This window comes from Myotis brandtii, unplaced genomic scaffold (assembly GCF_000412655.1).
Source record: "Myotis brandtii unplaced genomic scaffold, ASM41265v1 scaffold165, whole genome shotgun sequence".
Lineage (NCBI taxonomy): Eukaryota > Metazoa > Chordata > Mammalia > Chiroptera > Vespertilionidae > Myotis > Myotis brandtii.
Window position 1 is genome coordinate 12,728,581 of NW_005356042.1, and position 22,358 is coordinate 12,750,938.

At 44.0% G+C, this 22,358-nt stretch overlaps 1 protein-coding gene across 1 annotated transcript in view; it reads right to left on the bottom strand.

Annotated features, from left to right (window-relative positions):
* The window catches only part of WWOX (WW domain containing oxidoreductase), a 935,251-nt gene that overhangs the window by 525,728 nt on the left and 387,165 nt on the right, over positions 1 to 22,358 (bottom strand). The window lies entirely within an intron of this gene.

The window sequence follows — 22,358 nt, forward strand, 5'->3', positions numbered from 1 at the left end:
ACCACTTAGGAACATTCTTCTGGCCATAAACCCAATCAATAATTCACTGGTGCAGAACATATAACTACATTTTCTGCTCATAGAAACCCATTGATAATGAGTGCTGATTATAGAGCAGAGAAACCAAAGGTGTTCAGGCGCAGAGCGCTCCCTCTCAGAGGACTAACCTGAAAATGATCCTTGTATTGCCTACAAATGAAATATTTAAAACAATGTTTTGATGCCCTGAGTTATACCTGACATATTTGTCGATTTTCACAGACGCTGGAGTGATTAGATTTGGGGGTCAGTTACTTTAAGGTCATCTGAAGACCACACATTTTAATTTCAAATAGAGGATGACAAACCTGATAAGCAAAACTTTATAAAATAAAAGGATATGAAATCAACTTACTCTACTAGTTGGTATGGGGAAAACTTTTGTATTAAGTCCTGTCATCTAAAGGTAGGGAACCTGGTGTTACAAGAGATAATTTTCCTGACAAATAACCTTGATACATTAAGGCATCTAGAAAATGTATTGTAATAAACTACTGTAAACCATGGGTAGCATTTATTCTCAGCGAGGAGGGGCCAGAGGGCAAGGAGACTTTGGTTTCATGTTTCAAGAAATTAATTTGTAAAGAACATATTCTTAGGCATTCACAATAAATCTAGAAAAAAATCTGTACAATGAATGTGTGTGATGGCAAGAGTAGCAGGCAGGCAATCACAACTGCAAAGAGTTAAACTATAAAGACAATAAAATGGCCTAAAAGTGCTTTAAAACTCAATTAAAATAAAACCAGTCCCTGTTAGTTTTTCCAATCCAGATTTAAGACTCATTCTGTATTATCTCTGCATATGAAAAAGGGTACAGCAAGTGAATTTTGAATTATCCTAACCCATTTTCTCAGCTATAGAAAATGCTGGCTCCAGCCCAATGAATACAATAGCCACATGCTCAAGACCCTTAATTATCTAATTAATGCAGTGTCATTTTAGCAATTAGTTCAAATGACCATATGTAACCTTCCTCTTTATAAGATCAAAATTGTATTTTAAAAATACTTGTGATACCATGCCATTTCCTGCGCATTAAAGGTATACAATAGCAGTTAAAAACAGAAAATGACCAAGAAAGCTTTTAAATAATAATAATTTTTTTAAATTAATTAAATAATAATAGTTAAAAAAACAAACAAAAAAAAACCCCACACCAAACCAGCTATAAAATGGGCAACAGCTGATTTTCATAAGATTAAGCTCATAAGATAATTTGACAGATACCCTTTATATATCTCCTAACTAGACTTGTTTTTGCATGGCCCTTGCTTTCAGTGGGACAGAGAATGCCAGCTCCCCACCACCCCCCGCCCCTCAGAGCTAGCACAAGAGTTCCCAGGTGCTACTGTGCCTTAAACACTCTGCATTATTTAGAAGATTCCCTCACAAAGTCCTGGAGTTTTAACATTTTGAACTAAAATTTATGGTTTGGAGTGAAATGGTGATGCTTTCCTTGGATCTCAGGGAGTCTTCAAGGCAGGCTAATTCAAATAAAAGGAAACTTAGTTTTCAAGTACATACTGTTATGGTCCAGGTAAGGGTTTAGAGATATTATAGCCTTATTTCATTCCTCACAACTACTTCATAAGGTATTTGTTTTCTGAAGAGGTGGGAACTCAAATATTTCTCAGCCTGTTTCTCCATCTGTAGAGAGAGAAGATCTCCCAGACTCCATCAAATCTCCTATTCCACATGTCATACCTTAGGGAGCCTGAATGGCCTCCTCTTCTAAATTAGAATACCACCTCCACATTCCCATCACTGCATGTTTCTGGAGGCTCTGGTCCCACACCAGCCTCATCTTCTGCTGCTCCCTACATTATATTAATTTAAGAGCAAACACTGCACTGCTCTGAGGATCCCACAGGCTTCCCTTCCTCTTATCCAGTGGTTCTCAACCTTCCTAATGCCGCGACCCTTTAATACAGTTCCTCATGTTGTGGTGACCCCCAACCATAAAATTATTTTCGTGGCTACTTCATAACTGTAATTTTACTACTGTTATGAATCGTAATGTAAATATCTGATATGCAGGATGTATTTTCATTGTTACAAATTGAACATAATTAAAGCATAGTGATTAATCACAAAAACAATATGTAATCATATATGTGTTTTCTGATGGTCTTAGGCGACCCCTGTGAAAGGGTAGGATGTATTTTCATTGTTACAAATTGAACATAATTAAAGCATAGTGATTAATCACAAAAACAGTATGTAATTATACATGTGTTTTCCAATGATCTTAGGTGACCCCTGTGAAAGGGTCGTTCAACCCCCAAAGGGGTCGCAACCCACAGGTTGAGAACTGCTGATATATGTGTTTTCCAATGGTCTTAGGTGACCCCCGTGAAAGGGTCATTCGACCCACAGGTTGAGAACCACTGCTCTTATCCTTCTGTCTGGGAGGTTCCATACTTTGCCTGCCTGGTGACCTCTGTTCACCCTTATCTTAGCTGAGTTTTCACCTCATCCTTGGAGCCTACCCTGCCCCCCTTTCTCACTTCTTATTCTATGTCCTCTATAACTTTAACATATTTCGGTCACACTGCTGCAATTTATTTAAGTATCTATTTCCTTAGATAAGCTGTGGGTTTCTAAGAACAAAGCAAAACCTGGCCTTTATCCCTAGTGCTTAAAAAAGCAACATCCATAAAGCAGGAGCTTCATAATTATTGCTGAATCATTAAATGGGTTAACAACTCCAGAAAAGAGACACAGAAAGAAAAACAGGACTGAGAATGGGAGAGTAAACATAATGGAGTGACGGACAACATGAAAGAAGAAATAAAGAAAAAAAAACCCCACAAAACTATGTAAAGGGCAGAGAAAAAGTGCAATGGAGGTGTGATGTAACCTTATCAGGGTTATTGCTTCTTTTGTGCTCTAGGTTTCTGAAAAGCAAGACATGTCATAATATGCAAAGCTATAATAGCATTAGAAGTGATATTCAATTATGAGGATGCACCCTCACCATTAAACCAGTTCACAAACAAACATTCTGCAGCAATAATACATGATGCTGGTGTCAGAGACGCCAATTCCAAAAGCCACACAGAAAACCAGGCTTTCAGAAAACCATGAGGTTTCATTCATTTTCATTTACTTGCAATGTTGATGTATAATATTGATCTTTTTCCAAATGACCCATAGCTGGAAATGAATTTCTTTCACACAGTTCATAACAACTACATATCTATCTATCTATCTATCTATCTATCCATCTTACCTATACATTTGTATTTGAAATATACATATACTTTATCATTGAATGACCAGAGACGAATCCAATGATATAACATTATTTTTAACTGTTGAAAAGAAAAAAAAATCCATCAGTAAGAGCTTACTTTTCTTATGTTAAGGTCAGACAGTAAGTATTTTCTGAAGCTGGTGATCAAAATGATGTATGCCTATAATATTGTAAAATATCTATAAGAACAAACACTATATTTTTTTCTTTCAAATCTGAACCCACCTACAAATGTTCTTGTGAAAATATTAATTAGAAATCTTGGTTGTTTAAAAAAACTATTACTATGAGGGTGTAATTGAAAGCAAAAAACATATATGAATGCATTCTATCTAAGTAAGGTCCCGAAACTGAATTACCAATGGCACAAGCCTAAACAAGGTCACCTGTGCATGTGCTAAATTGTAAGTTATGCCATTGACATTCTCTAGTAACAGATTCTTTGCAAAGTGGCAGCTTCTACAAGACTGCTATGATGATGTAGTCAGAGAGTGGCAACACACAGCATTCTAGCACGATGAACTGGGGAATTATCCAAAATGCCTTTGTGAAGGTACAGAGAATGAACACAGCTACAGCCATCCCATTTAAATGATTTAGTAACTGAAGCCCAGAAAGGTTAAGTAAATTGTCCAAGGTCACAAAGATGGGAAGTGGAAGAATGTGCAGTTGAACTCTAGCTGGTCTGGCTCCAAAGTGGGGAAGTTCCTTCTTGGTGTATTCAGTGTTGGATGAAAGGGAGCCAGCCAACCGATGAGCTGGGGGTCAGGGCACCCTTACTCATGGTGGCAGAGCTGGGACAGTGCTGGAACTTATACGCTGAAGAAGGCTAAGTAAGATCTGAACAAGCTTTTACAATCTGAACAAGACATGAAAACATTTATATTTAATTTTATAAAAATATATTTTACATTTAAATGTAATTATATATAAACCATATATATGTAGATAGGTAAATTGATAGAGGATGGATGGATGGATAGATAGATAGATAGATAGATAGATAGATAGATAGATAGATATCCAATAAATCCAAAAGATTGAACAGAAAGTCTGTTGAACAAAAAATCACTTTCTAGCCTACCACCTCCTTGGCAGTAACAAAACTCCTCTAGTTGGGCTTGGCTGGAATGTGAATAAAAGTGATGGGTGTGCTAAATCTGAATGTAGCCCTTCTGAGGCATTGGAAGCTACCAATTTCCACCATGAGAAGAATGTGCCGTAACTCACCACATTCACCTAACCTCCAAAATGTGAAGTAAGACCAGCATAGGCAACCTGTATACTAATCAGCCCATTTGGGGTGGTTTGTTAATGCAGCAATAGCACAAAGTGGAAATGGGATGGAAAAACCAATGGTCAAATCACAGAAAAATGAGCTGCTAGGAGCATGTGCAGAGAGGTACAGATGGGCAAAGCTTGGAAGGGATGCTTGAGAAAGAGTTAAGATGCCCACGCCAGCATTTTCATGTGGTTCTTATCCTCATGGCTGACCAGCTTCAGCATGTGCATTTAAAGGGACTGAAATGGAAAGACATTTGCCTGGTGGAGAGTGAAGGGTATTCGGCCCTTTTCAAGCCCAAGGCCTCCAAGCAAAGACAATGTGCAAAAGGAATAAATAGAAATCACATGGTGGCTCTATTCTGAACTGATAGCAATGTCTGTTGGGAAAGGAACTTCAATTGTTGGGATGCATTTTGGACAAAAGAAAGAAAACTGGACATTTTGTGAGTTCTGAAAAGTCATGGAAGCATTATTTGTTGCAGAAAAGTTGGTGAAACCTAGAAGGATTCAAATGGGGGCCATTTAAAAGATTCCTCAAGATTATAGTGATTACTTCTTCCCTTTCAAATGCAGAGTATATTGAAGTTTCTTTTAAAAATTCATATAGGAGAATCATTCTACGCAGCTGTAAGAGGGAAACTGTCAGACAACATTCCCAATTCAATATTATATTGTGCTTCAAGAAAAGATTTCCATATATTCTAGATTAAAAAAGCCTCATAAATAAATGATAATCCAGTGCATGCTGTGAAAAATGAAAAAAATAATTTTATGTTTGCATTTTACTCCACCGAGTAAAATTTAATCTCTCTTTTAATATAGCATGTTTTATATACAGAGGTAAAAAGATGTAACCTTATGAAAATTGATTTTTTTACATGCTTAAAAATGTCCCTTGCAGTACTTATCTAGGCATTTTCCATCCAAGATTTCCTGGGAGTATATAGAGGCATCGCACTTTGAAAACTTCACCATGTGGGGTTAAAAGTAAATGGAGTTATTGTGATTTTATTTAATGAATTTTTTCCTTATAGTATTAAAAATAATCAAGACCAGACAGGGTCTTTATCAGTGTGTTGCCTGTTATTCAGGTTATGATTTCAAAATGGCATCATGATCTATAACAGAGGCAAGCACATGGTAGGTGCTCACTAACTATTTGTCAAATGCTCTGCTTAAGGGAAGCAATGGAGACAATCAAAGGCCACGGTCAGAGGCTGATGTCACAGGATAGTAGGATGGGGTGAGATCAGACTACCTGGGTCTTCTTGAGAAACACTCTTGATTTTCTGAGCATCTCTCAGTGGCTCTATAAAGTATAGGATTGACACCATGCCCTTGGGACATCTGACACTGTGAAGACAAGCCCATCACAGTCTACTGCCCTCTAAACAAATATGCCCTAACCATCTATATGGCCAGTATTTGAGAGACCCTAATCCTCAAGGGTCTAACCACTCTTATTTGAAAAGAAAATAAGCAAGCAAATAAACAACAATTCTGAGTACTGCCAGGCCCTCCCCTCCAGGGTGGAACTAATCTCAGGTGACATGTTACCTGAGGAAAACATGGTAGAGTAATATTGCCGGCTGTGACTCTAATTTCTTCAGTACACCAACCTGTCCCATCAGACACATCTACCTAAAATATAATATTTGCCTGGCTTGCCTCTGTTAAAAAACAAAGTGAGAACTAGTACTTCCCCAGGTGAAGGATGGGGTTGGAGCGTGGTGGAAAAGAGAATGATATCTGGGGGGAGGACATAGAAGTATCAGAAAGTTCAATTTCTTAAGTTGAGCAATAGGTAGATAGGCAGTCATTCTATTTATCATTATTTGAAGTATACATAGATTACTTATGTGAACTCTTTGTTATGTATGCACATTGTATAATATTGAAAATTTAAAAATGCTCTGGCATCTTAAAACTGAATTAGGTGTTAGATGCTTGGCTCTTCTATTTTTTCTTATCTTATGTTTTTCATTCACTTGCTTTTCTTTATAGTTTTAGCACATATCTTTAACTCTTCAAGTAATTCCTTTAGTTCTGCCTATATTTTGAACTTTAAGTTAAATCATATTATGTATAGATTTCTAATTCCACACTATGTTTCTGCGGTTCTTATATGTTGATTCAGGTCGTGGTAATTCACTTATTTTTACTGCTTTCTAGTATCCCACTGTATGAATACGCTCCCATTTATTCCCCCCTTTAATAAGGATGTCCCTAAAGAGTGTTCAGTTTCTTGGTTCCCAAATCTGTTATGACATTGGACATGGCATTTACCTTTCCAAGCCCTAACTGATACATTAAAAACTATATAATTGACACAATAACACACACACACACACAATATTTCTGAGTTCCTAACACTAACACTTAGGAGCTGTTGCTGTTCCATTCTCCCTCATTGGGTGTTCAGAAATGTACATTTATCTCCTCCTTTGAATACATACAGCTATCCCAACCCACTTAGATCCAAAGAAAGGATCAATATTTCACATCAGCAGAGACCTCAATTCTAAATTTAAAAATCACAGGGCACATGAACAAGCCCTCTGGTCAATGCTATCCCTTCAGCAGTGCATAATGTTTGCCTGGACAGGGCGCCTTTTCACTTTGGGTCCCTTCTGCCTGGAACACGTTTCCTCTGGCTCTTTTTGCTGCTGGCACCTTCTCATCTCTGGCCATCACTTCTAGAGCACCTTCCTGACCTTCCTCTCTGGCATGGGGACATGTTTGCTTGCTGCCCAACATGTGTCATTAAAGGAATATATTTTATCTCGTCATTTACTTGTTTCTTGCTGGGTGCCCCCACTGGAATGTGAACCCTGTGGGGGAGGCAAGCGCTGGCTTGTCTGGGGGTTCACCTGTGTCCTTAGGGCATCTAATAGGAAGGTGGTAAATAAGTAATTGTTGCATTAATTCATATAACACCACGTTTCAGAAAAGACTTCATGGCAAAACTGGAGATGTATATGTGAGTTTATCCTATATAATAAAAGGCTAACATGCAAATCGACCAAACGGCAGAATGACCAGTCGCTATGATGCATACTGTGGCGGCCAGCCCGCGATCAGCCCCAATGGGCCCCCATAACCACCCATGGCCCCACCCCCCAGCCAGCCCCGCCTCTGATTGCCACCCCCATCCTGGGCTCAGATGTTGAGCGTCTGCCTCCCCACAGCCGCTTGGTATCCTCGGGGCCAAGGCTGCTCCAGCAGGTGAGCTGCGCCCACATCTACAGCGCCCTGGCCCAGACGGCCTGCAAGATCAACCTGGCCAAGTTCACCCACGGCAAGTGTTCCACCCTAATCATGACTGATGGGGTGGCCCTGGGCCTGGACATCCTGCTGCTGGACAATGTCATCAACTTCAGCTTCCCGGCCAAGGACAAGCTCTTCCTGCACCGCGCGTGTGGGTCGTGTGGCCCAGACTGGCCAAAGTGGCATAGCCTACTCCTTGGTGGCCCCAGATGAAGTTCCCTACCTGCTGGACCTGCATCTGTTCCTGGGCCGTGCCCTCACCCTCACCTGCCCCCATGAGTAACCCTCAGGTGTGGTAAACGTGGATGGCGTGCTGGGCCAGGTGCCACAGAGCATGGTGGACGAAGAGGACTACGGCCTGTGGAATACCCTGGAGGTGTCTCTGGAGCTGCTGGGCCTGGGCCGCAAGGCTGACAACGCCCAGCAGCAGTACATGTGCTTGTGGCTGGCGCCCTCACCAGAGTCCATCAAGTGGGCCAAGGAGCTGGACCTCGCGGGGCTGGGCCTGCACCCCCTCTTCATCTCAAGCTTCTAGGAGGAAGGGCTGCAGTGGCTGAGGCTGGTAGACAGCATCAAGCAGTACCGCTTGTGGGCGACCATCTTTGAGATCAATGCCTCCAGCCAGGACCTGAGCAGCCAGGTGATGCGGGCCAAGCGGCAGAAGGACTGCAAGGCCATTGCCAGCTTCCAGCAGGGCCGGCAGGAGCAGCAGGAGGGCCTGGCTGACCTAGCCCCAAGCTGCCCAGCACAGCAGGTGGAGTAGCCTGGGAAAGAGGAGGAGGCGGAGGAGGCGGCGGGAGAGAGCATGGAGGATGTCTTCACAGAGGTTGTGGGCAGCAAACAGCAGCAGCCAGGACCTGAGCAGGAAGCCAAGAGGTGGAAGGAGGAGTCCCAGCCGCTGATCCAGGATTTCTATGTCCCTTATCAGCCCAAGGACTTCGACAGTGACAGAACCTGAGCATTGGTGCGGACAGGGGAGCCTTTGAGCAGCAGATGGTTGACGCTGTCCTGGACCTGATGGGGGACGAGGCCCAGAACCTGACCAGGGGCCAGCAGCAGCTCAAGTGGGACCGGAAAAAGAAGCAGTTTGTGGGACAGTCAGGACAGAAGGACAAGAAGAAGATCAAGACAGAAAGTGGTCACTATATCAGCAGTTCCTACAAGTGGGACTTCTACCAGAAGTGGAAGCAGAAACAGAAAATCGCCATATGCTCAACACCTGAGTCCCAGTGGGCCGCCAACTGTCGGCCCTGTCAGTGGCACTGTTTTGGCCCAATCCGGTTGGGGCATGTACAGGAGGCAAACAATTGATGTGTCTTTCTCACATCCATGTTTCTCTCTCTGTCTCTCGCCTTCCCATCTACTTTAAAAATCAATGAAAAATATCCTCAGGTGAGGATTAACAAAATAAAAACCAAAATATGCATACATAAACACATATACATGAATATTGGGGGGCTAGGGGAAGGGCCTCACAGGTGCACAAATTTCGTGCATTGGGCCTCTACACCTATATAATAAAACCCTAATATGCAAATTGACCAAATAGCAGAACGACCGGTCGCTGTGATGCGCACTGACCACCAGGGGGCAGACACTCAACGCAGGAGCTGCCCCCTGGTGGTCAGTGCACTCCCACAGGGGGAGCACTGCTCAGCCAGAAATCGGGCTCATGACTGGTGAGCACAGCTGTGGTGGCAGGAGCCTCTCCTGCCTCCACTGTAGGCAGGTGGTAAGGAGCAAGGGGTTCCAGACTGTGAAAGCCCTGGACTGTGAGAAGGATGTCTCACTGCTGGCTCGGGCCCCTGAGGGGGCCCAGACTGCAAGAGAGTGCAGGCCAGGCTGAGGGAACTCCCCCCCCCTCCGCCCGCCAGTGCACGAATGTTGAGCACTGGGCCTCTAGTATGTAAATAAAACACGTGGGCACCAGATCCCTGACCCAGCTGTCTTCCTTTCCACCTGAACTTGCCCACACACAGTTCTATGTTAGAAAGGCAAACTGAGACACAGGTCTTTCCTGCATCTCACCTGTTTCCCCTTCATTGTAAGCATCTAATATAAAAGTTATATGAAAAGAAATCAACAAAAGAATGATTTTCTTTCTCTTTAATCTAACTAATTGTTTTAGAGTTTTAATCTCACCAATAACCATCCCCTCGCAAGCTCTTAAGGATGGAAACCATCACTTCTCACATTTGAAATTCAAAGAGGAAGCTCAGAGAGCACCACATGAGAAAAGGTATGGCTATTTATGATCAAGGAAGACACTCGGCCAGAAGCAGTGGCTTGTCAATGAGGTCACATCATATTATGAATATGGTTTATCACTAGCTCCCAAAGATACATCCTTTCTTCGGTCAATACGAAAAGGATAAAGACCATTTTAAATGAAAACATTTGCTAATGAAATCAGTATCGTTATTGAGGAAGTGCTAAGTTTCCTGCTCACTGAGAGTTTAATAAAAATGTTATGTCTACTCTGTGATTAATCAGTGTGGTATTGAGAAGTGCAAAGATCCTTTTTCAACAAGGCAATTTTCAAAATTTGAAAAGGTATAAATTTCATGCAAATTGCTTCATAATCATATATATACAAAACAGAGCTGACAAAATTGCAGTTAGGAAAGGAATCATTAACATTTACTAGTAAATCCCCTCCCTCCCCCCACCCCCAATTTTTCCAACTGCACCTTAAAAGGTACACTGCAAATAAGAAGTTATGAGCAAGTGAAAAGCATACAGGTGAAGGTCAACAAAGTTATAACAATGTTAAACTCAAACGTGGGTGTCCAGTTTGAAGACCAACCTGAAATAGGTTTTATAAAGGAAATACTGCTGTAATGCAATGAAAACGTGCCCACTCGTTTTAATCACAATACAGCGAGACAGTGCAACGCGTTTCTATTTCTGACCCTCCTCAGTGGGAAACGGAATGTGTCTGCGGAGGAAATCCACATTCTGCTCACATGATTCCTTTGGAAAAAGTCCCAAGGCCACTTGTAATTTTAAAAAATAGTTTGCAAACCTGAAGGCTCCTTAGACAGATAAAGTGGCCTACATGGTAACCCCCTACCTCACCCTGATAGCTTATCTGGGACAGGCTCCCCTCCCCATAACAAAGGAGCTGGAGGCTGACACCAGAGGCCTCCAGCCTCATTGTGCCTGGAGTTCACACAAGCACTTGTCTGGGTAAATCCAAAGCAGGGTACTCATCTGTTTACATAGCTACGGAGAGGATAATAAGACCTCAAGTGTAAATATGACATGCTAAGATTATCAGACGCCTCGACTTATGGCCCTTAAAGCTTGTAAGATGCAAGCAGAAAACAAAGTTTAAGTATCCTTGCAGAAACTAGGATGAATATTGTGACATGTAACTAACAGCCAGCTGTTTCTGGAGTTTTAGAAGTCGAAAGCCTTTTCTTATTTTTTAATATATAACTTAGAAAGCAGTGGTTAGCAATTTCTGGGCAATAACTCACAGTGATTCTAAATGGTCTAGGTATTGCCACGGCTCCATGCATTGGACGGTAATTTTTTTTTTTTTACAAGCAGGCAATCGGAGGGACAATGTAATGATAAGTAGGAAGCATTTTCCTCCCTCATCTCCACCCCATACCTCATACATTTTCTAAAATTATGGCCCTACTCAAGGCAGTTATTATGCACAGTCAATGTTCTTCAGAGGAATTTTTCAGAGGATGATTTTTGGTTAAAGTGGCATATTTTAGAACCATCTGGTCACATGCATTAATGCATACTTTCAAATTCCACACAGATTTTTACGACGAGGTTCTTCTGCCCTGTCTCTGCCATGCGCTGCTTGTAAATAAGACAAAGACTCCTGCTGCCTTCAATCCACCGAGCAGTGAACAGTGGCTCTGGGTTTAACACGGCAATGCATTTTCCATTATACGCTAAGATTAATAAACCTCGCTGAGCCCCGAACGAGCCACTGGAAAACAAGGGCAGTAAGGTGCTCGTTTCTGTTCCATTAGACATGGGATGAGCCGCAGGTGCGCCACACTCTGTCACTCCAGCCTGGTAATGGGCCCCGAGCAAGACCACCCCATTGGAGGCTGCACTGAACTCACTCCCTCCTTTCCCTGACTCAGCCACAAAAGCATCTGGGCCAGGTGGAAGTTTCCACTGTGGGGGAGAGCACCTGCTTGGTTCTCTTTGCCCTAGTTTTGCAGCAAAGGGCACCCTTTAAAAGTACATCAGTCTGGGATGGTGGGGGACAGGGGTGAGCTAAGAGACCTCTCCACTTCTTGGCAGTGGAAGAGGACAGCCTCTGGGAGCTACTTTGTGAAAAGGAAGGAGATCAAGGCTCAAGAGGGCCTTTGCCATTCATGCCCTTCACCAAGGTGGGATTTGTGGTAATCACTTGGCCTCTCTGACCCTCAGTTTCTTCATCTGAAACTGGGGATGATGAGCATCGCTAACTCATGGTGTGGGGATAAACAAATAATGAATCTATAATGTCAGCCTCCTACCTGGCACATGAAAGACCCACCATAAATGTGAGCTTCTGGTATAGTCACACTGGCTATTGCTATGTTACTATGTTACTGCTATTCAGAGACATAACCCCTCTGATGTTCAATCTCCTCAGCTGTAAACTGAAGATAGCCACATGCAGGAGAGACAGAAGAATCGGTGGCCATTTTTATAATCTGCCACAGGTAGTAACTGTCAGCATTTGTGGATTTAATAACAGCCAACCAGAACACAGAGATAGCACTGTATACCATGGCATATTTTGAATCAGATAACTAATCAATTCTCTTGAATGATTGACCATAGAAGAGAGATGGCCTCCTAAATGTCTTTTGGTTCTAAAAGTCTATCTTTAAATTTTCTTTCAATAGGATTTTTTTTTTAAAACCTCACCTGAGGACATGCTGGGAGAGGGAGAAGGAGAGTGAGAGTGAGAGTGAGAGAGGGAGAGGGAGAGGGAGAGGGAGAGAGGGAGACTTTGATTGGTTGCTGGAACCAAACCCACAACATGGGCATGTGCCCTGATGGGAAATCGAACCAGCAACCTTTCAGTGCAGGGGACACTGCTCAACCAACTGAGCCACACGGGCACATCACCCTTCTTACCTGGAACTGGGGGCATTCCCCTCCTCTCCCTTTGTTTTGGGAGCCAGCAGCAGGATTCGCTGCATCCCTGAGTGCTGGGAACTCCAGATCCTGAGCCACAGGCCGCAGCTCAATCTCCAGCCCTGTGCTGTCAGGATGCTCTCAATTCACAGGAGAGGGAGAGAGGGAGAGAGGGAAGAGGGAGAGAGGGAGAGAGGGAGAGAGAGAGAAACATCGATTGGCCGCCATTCTTAAGTGCCCTTTTGGTACACAGGATGACACTCCAATCCACTGAGCCACTCTAGCCAGACTCAATCGAATTTTTTAAAAAGTGTGTGCATACGTGTGTGTTTTTTGCACGTGTGTGTGAATCCTAAATATAGAGTATTTCTAACTTTTTTCGACACTAGTATCACTCAATTTTTTGGCATTACTGCCTGTCAGTTGTGTGCCTCCACCACCTCACATCTCCTGGAACTGCAATTGCTCCAGCAATATTCAGAGCATTAAAAAAAAATAACTAAAAAAAAGGGAAAGTTTCAGGAGGCCAGCACTTACCCTATTCACAGGAAAACAGACTCAAAGGAAAGTATTGTCAGAGTGTTTTGCAAATGACATTTTCAGAAATATAAATTATGATTTATTTTCCCATGTAATCATCTTGATTGCAGACATCCTTTTGGAGAAATCGCACTGCTCTTGGCTAGCTTTTTAAAGCCTCACAAGACAACTTTCAAACCTGATTAGTATGTATGATGGGAAATCAGATACATTATATTTAGCTTGAAGTGCAGAGCGCTGTGGGTGCAAAGAAAGAAAGAAAGACAGGCGGAGGGATTTAAAAAAAAGGAACATCTGTAATCCTTTTCAGAGGGATCTGCAGGCACATGCCAGGGTAAGGGGTGGAGCTGTCGAGCTTGCTCAAGTTGTCCTTGTGTAATTAACCGACTGTGTATCCTCCCCTTACCCTGCATCTCTCAAGTCCCTAAGTTGTGTGATGTGAGGTCTCTGTACACAGGACAGACTCATGCTTTTCGTGACAGCATTTAAGAGCTCATCACATTCATCAATACGGCTTCCCTATATCAAAGACTGTGACTAGTGGCCTGCATGCTGCTTCTCCTCGAAGTGGAACTTCAGCTTGTCAGTGGGCACAGGTGGCAGGTTGTGACTGGGGCTGGATCTCTGACAAGAAGCTATGCTTGGTACCAGGCTTCTCCAAATGTGGCGTGTCGTATGCCCAGCAGATTCAAGACCAGGTGAGGCAAGGGGGATGTCTGGGGCAAACATTTCAGCAGTTACTCAAGCTGAGGGTCCAGCAAGAACAGGATGGCACTTGCAGGAGCCCAGGAGGGCGTGTCTCCTTCAATGGATTCCTTAAGTGTCTGGCCTGCCTGGTCCTGGCTCTGACCCTGAGAAGCGACAATAAAGAAGCACATACTCCCCTGGGATGTGAATGTAACTGGTAAGTAGCTAAAATGCTAGTTCTTATAGTAATACAACGTTGGCTATATTAGGAGTAGAATGCAGAATTTGCATGGGGTTTAAAATATAAGGAGGTTTTAGAGGCTTTTGTGTGTGAAGTGGGAGTTTGAGGCAACACTCCCAGGCTCCACAAGGCCCATATTCCTTTTCCTCTGCCTGGTAGGCATTCACCATGGAAAAATTTTGAGACGTTCGTAATTTCCAGAGCATCAGATCAAATCTAGGGTTTACCATCTAATCTGATTTCACAATTCCATTCAAAGAATGATGGGAGGGATATTTGCTGAGTGCCTACTGTTTTCCTGAACAGGGCAACAACTGAACATTCCTTTGCCGCTGCTTCATCATGACAGCAACCCTGAACACTACCCTATTCTAGATGGGGCCCGGAGGCACAGGGAAGATTCTTACTTGAATCAGGTCAAATGAGACCAAACTTTTTTTACTCAGCTCCATCTGCTGGTAACTAAAGATCCTGAGCCATATAATCCCCCTCCTCCCAAGCCACATTCCACCTCCTCAGGCAAAAGCACTCACTTCGTTCACAGGGAAGACACATCTGCCCAGACCAAACCTCTGACCCCACCTAAAAGGGCTCTACCTAACCTTCCTTTCTTTGTGTTTTATATCTTCCTCAAGTATCCCCTTTCTTTTATATCAAACTTTCTGCCTTTAAAAGGTCTTTGAAAAGATCTCAGCTTTATTTTCTGTTTTTTTATTTGTTTGTTTTTAAATGTGACTTTGGTAGGTAGAGTTCTAAGCTGGCCCCCAAGGTCCCTGGCTTCTGGTGTACATGTGGCCTTTCCAATTAGTCCATCAATCGCCAATTTAGGTCCTACTGTAAAGGATGTTGCAGATATTAATTAAGATTCCAAATCAGATGACATTATTCTAGTTCCAGGAGCCCTTTAAATCTGAGTCTAGGGGTCAGAGGCAAGGAAAGTCAGAGATTGGAAGCAAGAAGAGGATTCAATGCACACAGTCTCATCCATGGCTTTGCGGATGGAAGGAGCCAAGTGGCAAGGAACCAGGGTGGCCTTAGGAGCTGAGAGTGGCCACCAGATGGCAGAGAGAAAGGAGACAGCGGTCCCAGTCTTACAACTGCAAGGGACTGAACTCTGCTGCCAACTGGAGTAAGCTGGGGAGTGGATTCTTCTCCAGGGCTTCCAGAAATAAACGTGGACCCAGCTGACACCTTGAATCCAACCTGGTGAGACCCTAAGCAGTGAACCCAGTCGCACCAGGTCCAGACTCCTGACTTACACAACTGTGAGCTAAGAACTGGGTGTTGCTTTGAGCTGGGGTAACCTGCTATGTAGCAATCCAAAACAAATGTAGCAGCCTACATAATCCCAGCTTCAAAAGAAACACTTTCTTCTATTTCCTTGGCTTTCACACTCCCTAAGCTTTCGGAGTATAAAATTCTTAACACAGAAACTCAATCACCATACCTATATTATTGTTTTTAAATTAAGTACTAAAGAATTAGTTCTGAAACAATATTTATCACTAGTCTTGCTCATGATAACGTGATATCACAGCCAGTGAATCTAGATCAGCAGCTATTGAAAGTATTTTTCTATGGCATGTCTTACACAAAGTCAAGTAAGAAAAATTTCAGATACAGGCAGAGCTCAAAATGTATTCTACAAAAGGTAACTGTTTCGGTAGCACTGACTTTCTCTAAGCAACTGCATAGAGAAAAGCCCTGCCCTGGGTATTTTTGTATCAAATCTCATGTAATATAATCTCCCAAACTGCAGAGATGGGGGGGAGAACAGCTTTGTAAATTTCTTTTTATAACCAAAATTACACACACAAAAAGATGAGAACTCTTCAGTGTCACTAATTTTTCTGAAGCAATATAACGGCAAACTCCCGAGACCATGGCTATTTCAGACAAAATAGGAAAATGTAGATTCAGAAGGACGCTGGGGAGCCGGGCTTTCTGCAACAGATTGTACGCCAAGTCATAAATTGAGCTAAAGTATGAAATAAAGGGGGAGGAAGAGGGTGGAGGCTATGGTTTTGTGCTTGCACACTTGGGGTCTGTAAGATAAATGGGCTGAGGAGTTTCCTGTCCATTTCTGCTATACATTCACACATTAAAGTCATTAGTTAGAACACTCTACCAAGAAGCTACTGCAAGAACGGGGTTTCCCTTAAGGAGGAGGATTAAAAAGAAGAAAAAGAAAGGCAGAGAAAATCCACATGGAATACACACAAATATATGCACACTAAAAACCAAGCCAGTGGACGTTTGCTAAAAGTGCTGCTTGAAAGTCATCCAGGGCCCTCAGAGCCACTACTTGCTGAATGTTTTAATAACAGGCTATATTGTCAAGGTGATGCCGGCAATATTTGGGGGAGGGGGAAATTGGGGTAAAGTTATCTTCCTAAGTTCATTGGCCAGACAATGTCTTACTCCTCCCTCCCCACACCAGAACTTCATCTACCTGCCCCTCTGTACCCAACCAACAGCCACCTCTTATTTCTACATCCAGCCCTGGGTCTGGCCTCCACAATTCCTGGTCTGGACCAGTCTAAAAGCCCACCTGCTGCCCTGACCCTAACCTTCTGTCAAACCCACCCTTCTCACTGAAGCAAGAGGCTCCTTCTAAATACACACTTGGTTCCCTTATGTACAAGTAACCAAAATATCTGTAAAGCTTCATAGTGCTTTCCATTGCTATGCAGATAAGATTCACACTCTTGCTGGGACTCCCAAGGTGCCTGGGGACTTAAGCCTCATTTACCCTTCTATTTCACTTGATTCACCACTGTCCCTCTCCCATGCTAGGCTCTAGCTAGACAGAATCACAGCCTTTCCCCCCAGGGGCCATATCTCCTCTGGATGCCCTAGATGAGCAGCAAAGTCCTTATCGTTAGGGGAAGAACCTTCTGGGGTGGCCAGCAATACAATTGTGGCTCTAAAGGGTATTATGAGAACAATGGAGGATGGAGGGATACCCAAGCCATCCTCAATTTTGTGAAAAGAGGGGGTTTAGGGTTTAGACAAGTCTTCTGGAAGAGTCAAAGTTCATTTGCAGAAAAAGAAAAGGCCATTCAAAGCAGAAGGATCTACGCATACAAGGCCTGGCCTATCAGAGCACCATTAGATCTGGAATTGTGGAGCCAAGATACTGGTCAGCTCAATGCATCAGAGACGTAGAATTCAAGAGGCCTAGGAGAGGTCACCATGATAGCCAGGTTGAGTGGTGGGCTCATGGATTAGTGTACTTGCCATACAGGGTTGCAAAGGTCAAGGCCCAGGAAGCCAGGGCATCTCTATAACTAGGAAGTGGGCCTGATGGGCACTAATGAAAACCAGAGAGCACATGCCCAGCTAGAGAAGGGCAGCACGGCCCCAGTCCAGCTCACTGGAGCTACTCAGAAGCGAAGGCAAATCACACCAGCTCTGCTTGTCCAAGAGAGGCAGGAAATCCCGATCGTAATAGGAAGTCTCCCAAGTGTTTTTAAAATATTGGCAACTAATTTATTTCATTAAGAAAACAAAAACCCAGCAGGCTCAACAAAAGACATCTGCAAGCCACCAATTTGCAACTTCTGGGACAGGAGTTGGAAACGGGGATGGAGTGTGCAAGTTTTGGAAGATGTTCTTGCTTTTTATCCAGGGATTGGAAAGCAAACGTGTTCATAAGAGAGTTGATCCTGGAGCGACAGCAGCAGCCAGGGGCCAAAGCGAACTTCCTGGAGGATGGGAATGAAGCCAGTCACCCATCCATGAGTTCATTTAGTGGATAAATATTCACTGAGGGCCTACTATATTCTAGGAACTGTCCAAACTGGAAAAGGAGCAGTGAGCAAAAGAAACAAAATCCCTGCCCTAGAGGAATGCACATTTTTGTCCTCTTTCTGAGAAAAAAAATGAAAAATGGGGCAATTTCCAGTAGTTTTAGCAAAGGCTCCAATAGACCCAAGTTCACCTTTCTCAATTCCAGTCCAATTCCCTTTATTGAAAAAACGCAGGACAAGCCACCTGGAATTGAAGGAGGTCCCAGAGGCCAGGGTCCAGCTTTCCAGAACAGAGGAGCAAAGGGCTTATATCCCCAAAATCCAAAATAGCGCCTGCACAGAGCCGGCGCCCAACAAACATCTGCAGAATACATTGTACAATTTAGGGCTCAGAAGCATGACTGAGATCCCAGGGAAAACAAATCACTAAAGTTGGAATTAGTTTCTGTACATGAAAAGAATTTCTCTTTTGCTTCCAGATCTCTGTGTGATAGTAAATAGGTAGAACAGAATCTCAAGGAAAAAAAAATGTAACACTTGTCCCTGCTTCTGTTAACAAGATTAGGTATTCAGAAATGGGCCGACTCAAAACCCAACAGCCCACTTCAAAAACAGAAGAGATGGAGGCACCTGGAGTTCTGACATCCCCCTTCCACCTTCCATCTCTGCCCCTCGCTTAGGACAACCCCCTTCCTCCTGATTTTACTGCCATGTGTTTCAAACATTGCCAATCCCAGGGAAAACAAATAGAAACCAGTGTCATGCAAGAGAAAACTTATGTGTATTTAGCTGGATTCTTTCCTAAACATGGGCATCAGCTAGCAGTGGGCAATGGTGACCCACCAGCTGTCAGTGTGGCTATCTACTTCCATTGATTTCAGGTCCCCTTCCGGTTGTAGACACTTTATAATTGTATCCTCCTGCCAGAGCAGTTCAGATTGCACCCGAGATAAATGAATCAGCTCAGCTGTGGGAACAGACTGTTCCATCACAGAAATCCCTGACCATGCCTGCGCTCTGACCTGCAAGAACTCTGCTCCCCACAAGTCTCGGTGATAAGATCCTCTCTCTCCTTGCTTGAACCAGAGCCTGACAGGGAGTCATATGTTAGCAAGAACCAACTGCCTCCATTTCTCGATGTTGGGTGTTTTTTTTTTTTTCTTTCTTTCTTTTTTAAAGAAGGAGGAGAGAAAGTATACTGTTTATTTCCTAACTCCCTTGCATCCAATGTGCAATAGGCTGGCATTTGCTGTTAAAGCAGAAAATTATAAGGAGGGCCTAATTGACCCTCCTGTGTCTTTGAAAAAGCCTGTCTGTGGTCTCTAATTGACCCTCTAGGTACCTATGGAACAATGAATGAATCTTCAGGAAATAATGGAGGGCGATGATTAATAGCCCGGGTCTGGCTGGACCTCTGTCTCTCGCAGCTCTTCGCCCAGCACTTGCTCGAGTCCCTGGATTTCATAAGGAGCGATTTATTATTATCGCTGAATAATAAAGACCCTGTGGTCGACACTTTAAAATATCGGACACATCACGATTCTGCCGAGATCGGATAACATTTATGTAAGCTGCTATTCTCATGTTCTCCCTGGCGATGCTCTGAAGTCTTCCTCCGGAATCTGTGGGCAAAGTTGAAGCAGGAGGCTTCTCTCAAGTTTCTAGTGAAACCACTCCAAATGTGAAGTACTTTGGAATTGTGAGGTTTTTACCTATTGCGCAAGAGTGAATTCCCTGTTCCGCCTCATTCAGATGAGAAATAAGGCTCTTCAGGAGTGCAGTAACTCTGGAGGTAAGAAGTGGCATTCCTTTAGTGTAAAGTGTGTAATGGCCCCTCTTATACATTATCTGAAGAATACTCACAAAATCCCTGAGATGTAGTCAATGCTATTGTCCCCATTATTCAGGTGAATAAGCTGAGGTGCAGAGACAATAAGTACTTTGACCCAAGTCACAAGGTCCAGTGCCTCACAATATTCAATAATAACTGTCCCAAAAGTATGATATAAAGGTGAAAGTTTTTGAAATATGAGTAAGAGAATAAAAGGGAATACCTTTCCTTTCTTTTAGTTTGACTTAAAAATGCTTCCTTTCCCCTCACAGGGTAGGAAAATACATCTAAATTTAGAAATATACATCTCTCTTGGGGATTCTAAGTAGACACAGGGTTGTTGTTGTTTTTTTTTAAATAAATTCATAGCATTAAATACACACACACACACACACACACACACATATACATATATGTACACTAGGGGCCCAGTGCACAAATTTGTGCACCTTGAAACTGTGGGCCGTGAGGCTGCATTGGCCACAGGAGCGGGTCTCAGCCCATCCTCCACGCCCCCATCCAGCCCCTTCCACCGCGGCCCCGGGTCTCCTGTCTGCCAGCAGCAGTGCTCCAGCCACCATTGCTCCCATGTGCTGAAGGCGCAGGCCCCACTCGCACCCGCTGACGATGTGGAGCAATTGGGGCTGGCGCCAGCAGCGGGTGCAAGCGGGGCCATCGCCGGCAGCGGGTGCAAGTGGTGGCTGCCGCCCCAATCACCCCTTAAGAGCAGGGGCAAGTGGAGAAGCCCTGAGGGGCGATTGGGGCCAGCAGCCACCACTCGCACTAGCTGACGGCGCCCAGTGATCAGGGCCAGCACTGGCAGCAGGTGTGAGCGCTGGGTGGGACCGTGGCACACGGGAGCAAAGAATTTTCAGTATCCACCAGAGGCTTGCCCTGATTACAGCGATGGGTGCCCCGCCTTGGTCTGGTGCCTCCACTCACCTGCTCCACCAACGCTCGCCATGTCTTGTGCACGCCCCCTGGTGGTCAGCGCACGTAATAGCAACCAGTTGTTTGGTTGTTCCGCCGTTCGGTCTATTTGCATATTAGCCTTTTATTATATAGGATAGTCAAGATATCTGCCTGCTGCCCTGCCCTCCTGTAGCTCCCCCCCATTCCCCCCCCCTCCCCATAGCTTTCTGCCCTGCCCCCTCCTGTAGCTCTCCGCTGCCCACTTGTAGCTCCCTGCTCCACCCTCCTGCTGATTCGTGATCAGGTCATTACGCGGTCGGTTGTTAGGTAATGACCATTTGCATATTACATCTTTATTATATAGGATATGTAATTAAAAAGAAAGGAAAGAAGGAAGGAAGGAAGAGAAGGAAGCTGGGAGGCAGGAGGGAGAAAAAAACGCCACTAAATCGCTCCTTTGAATTCTCCTTTGCTGCTGCTAATGTCTCCACCTTCCTCAGGTCCTTCAATGGCAAGGGAGCCGCAAGCTGTCAGGCAGGCCCTGCAGGGTGTGCTGGGCCCCTTTTCTCCTTAGTCAGTGTTCTGTGGGAGAACAGGCTGCCTATGCAGCAAAATTAATGCTTGGGTAAGGATTACGGATTCTGTGAAAGTATGGATCCTCTCCTGCCTGAGGTCCCACCTCTGTCATGGACAGCCCTGGGCCACCATGCAGAGTCCTGGGCTGGGGGAGCCATCAGATCTGGGAGTCACTTCTGGGAGTGACTCAGAAACAGAGAAGAAGAGAGTTAAATAATCAATTATGTGTGCAGTGGAGGTCTACCTCACATCACCTCCATGGTCCCATTCTATGTTATGGTTTTAAAACCAAACAAGATTGTCCAGGATTTTTGGCCAAAAAAGACCCCTCCCAGAGTTAGTCAATTTCTAGAGATAGGAAACAACTCATCCATGAACACACTTTTCAAATGCAAACCGGCTCCTCATCCTTGCTCCAAAGGCTTCCATTATTGGGCTCTCAAACTCCCAGCCACAATCCACCTGCCCTGCACCCCATGGCCAGATACTAGGCGACTAGGGGCAGCCCGGATGCCCTGGAACCCACTGAAATTATTCAAAGAAGCCAAGCCTACACCTGCTTACCATGCCTCCCCCAACCTTCCTGCTGAAACCACTGTAAAGGCTCTATCACCAGTTCCCCCATCCCTCTGCCTCTGCCCGACCCTGACACCTCTTCATGTGCACCCCACATGGCGCAGCAGGTCCCCTTCTTCTGAGATCTGGGAGTACAAGAAATCATTTTTCTGAGACAGTCATCTCCTCATCTCCATACTTAGATAACAATAAAAATTATTAAAACAATAAGTAGAGGAGAGGTGGAAGGAAGGACAGATAGACCAGGGGGATGGAGAAAGGAAGGGACAAAAGAAAAAAGGGAAAATG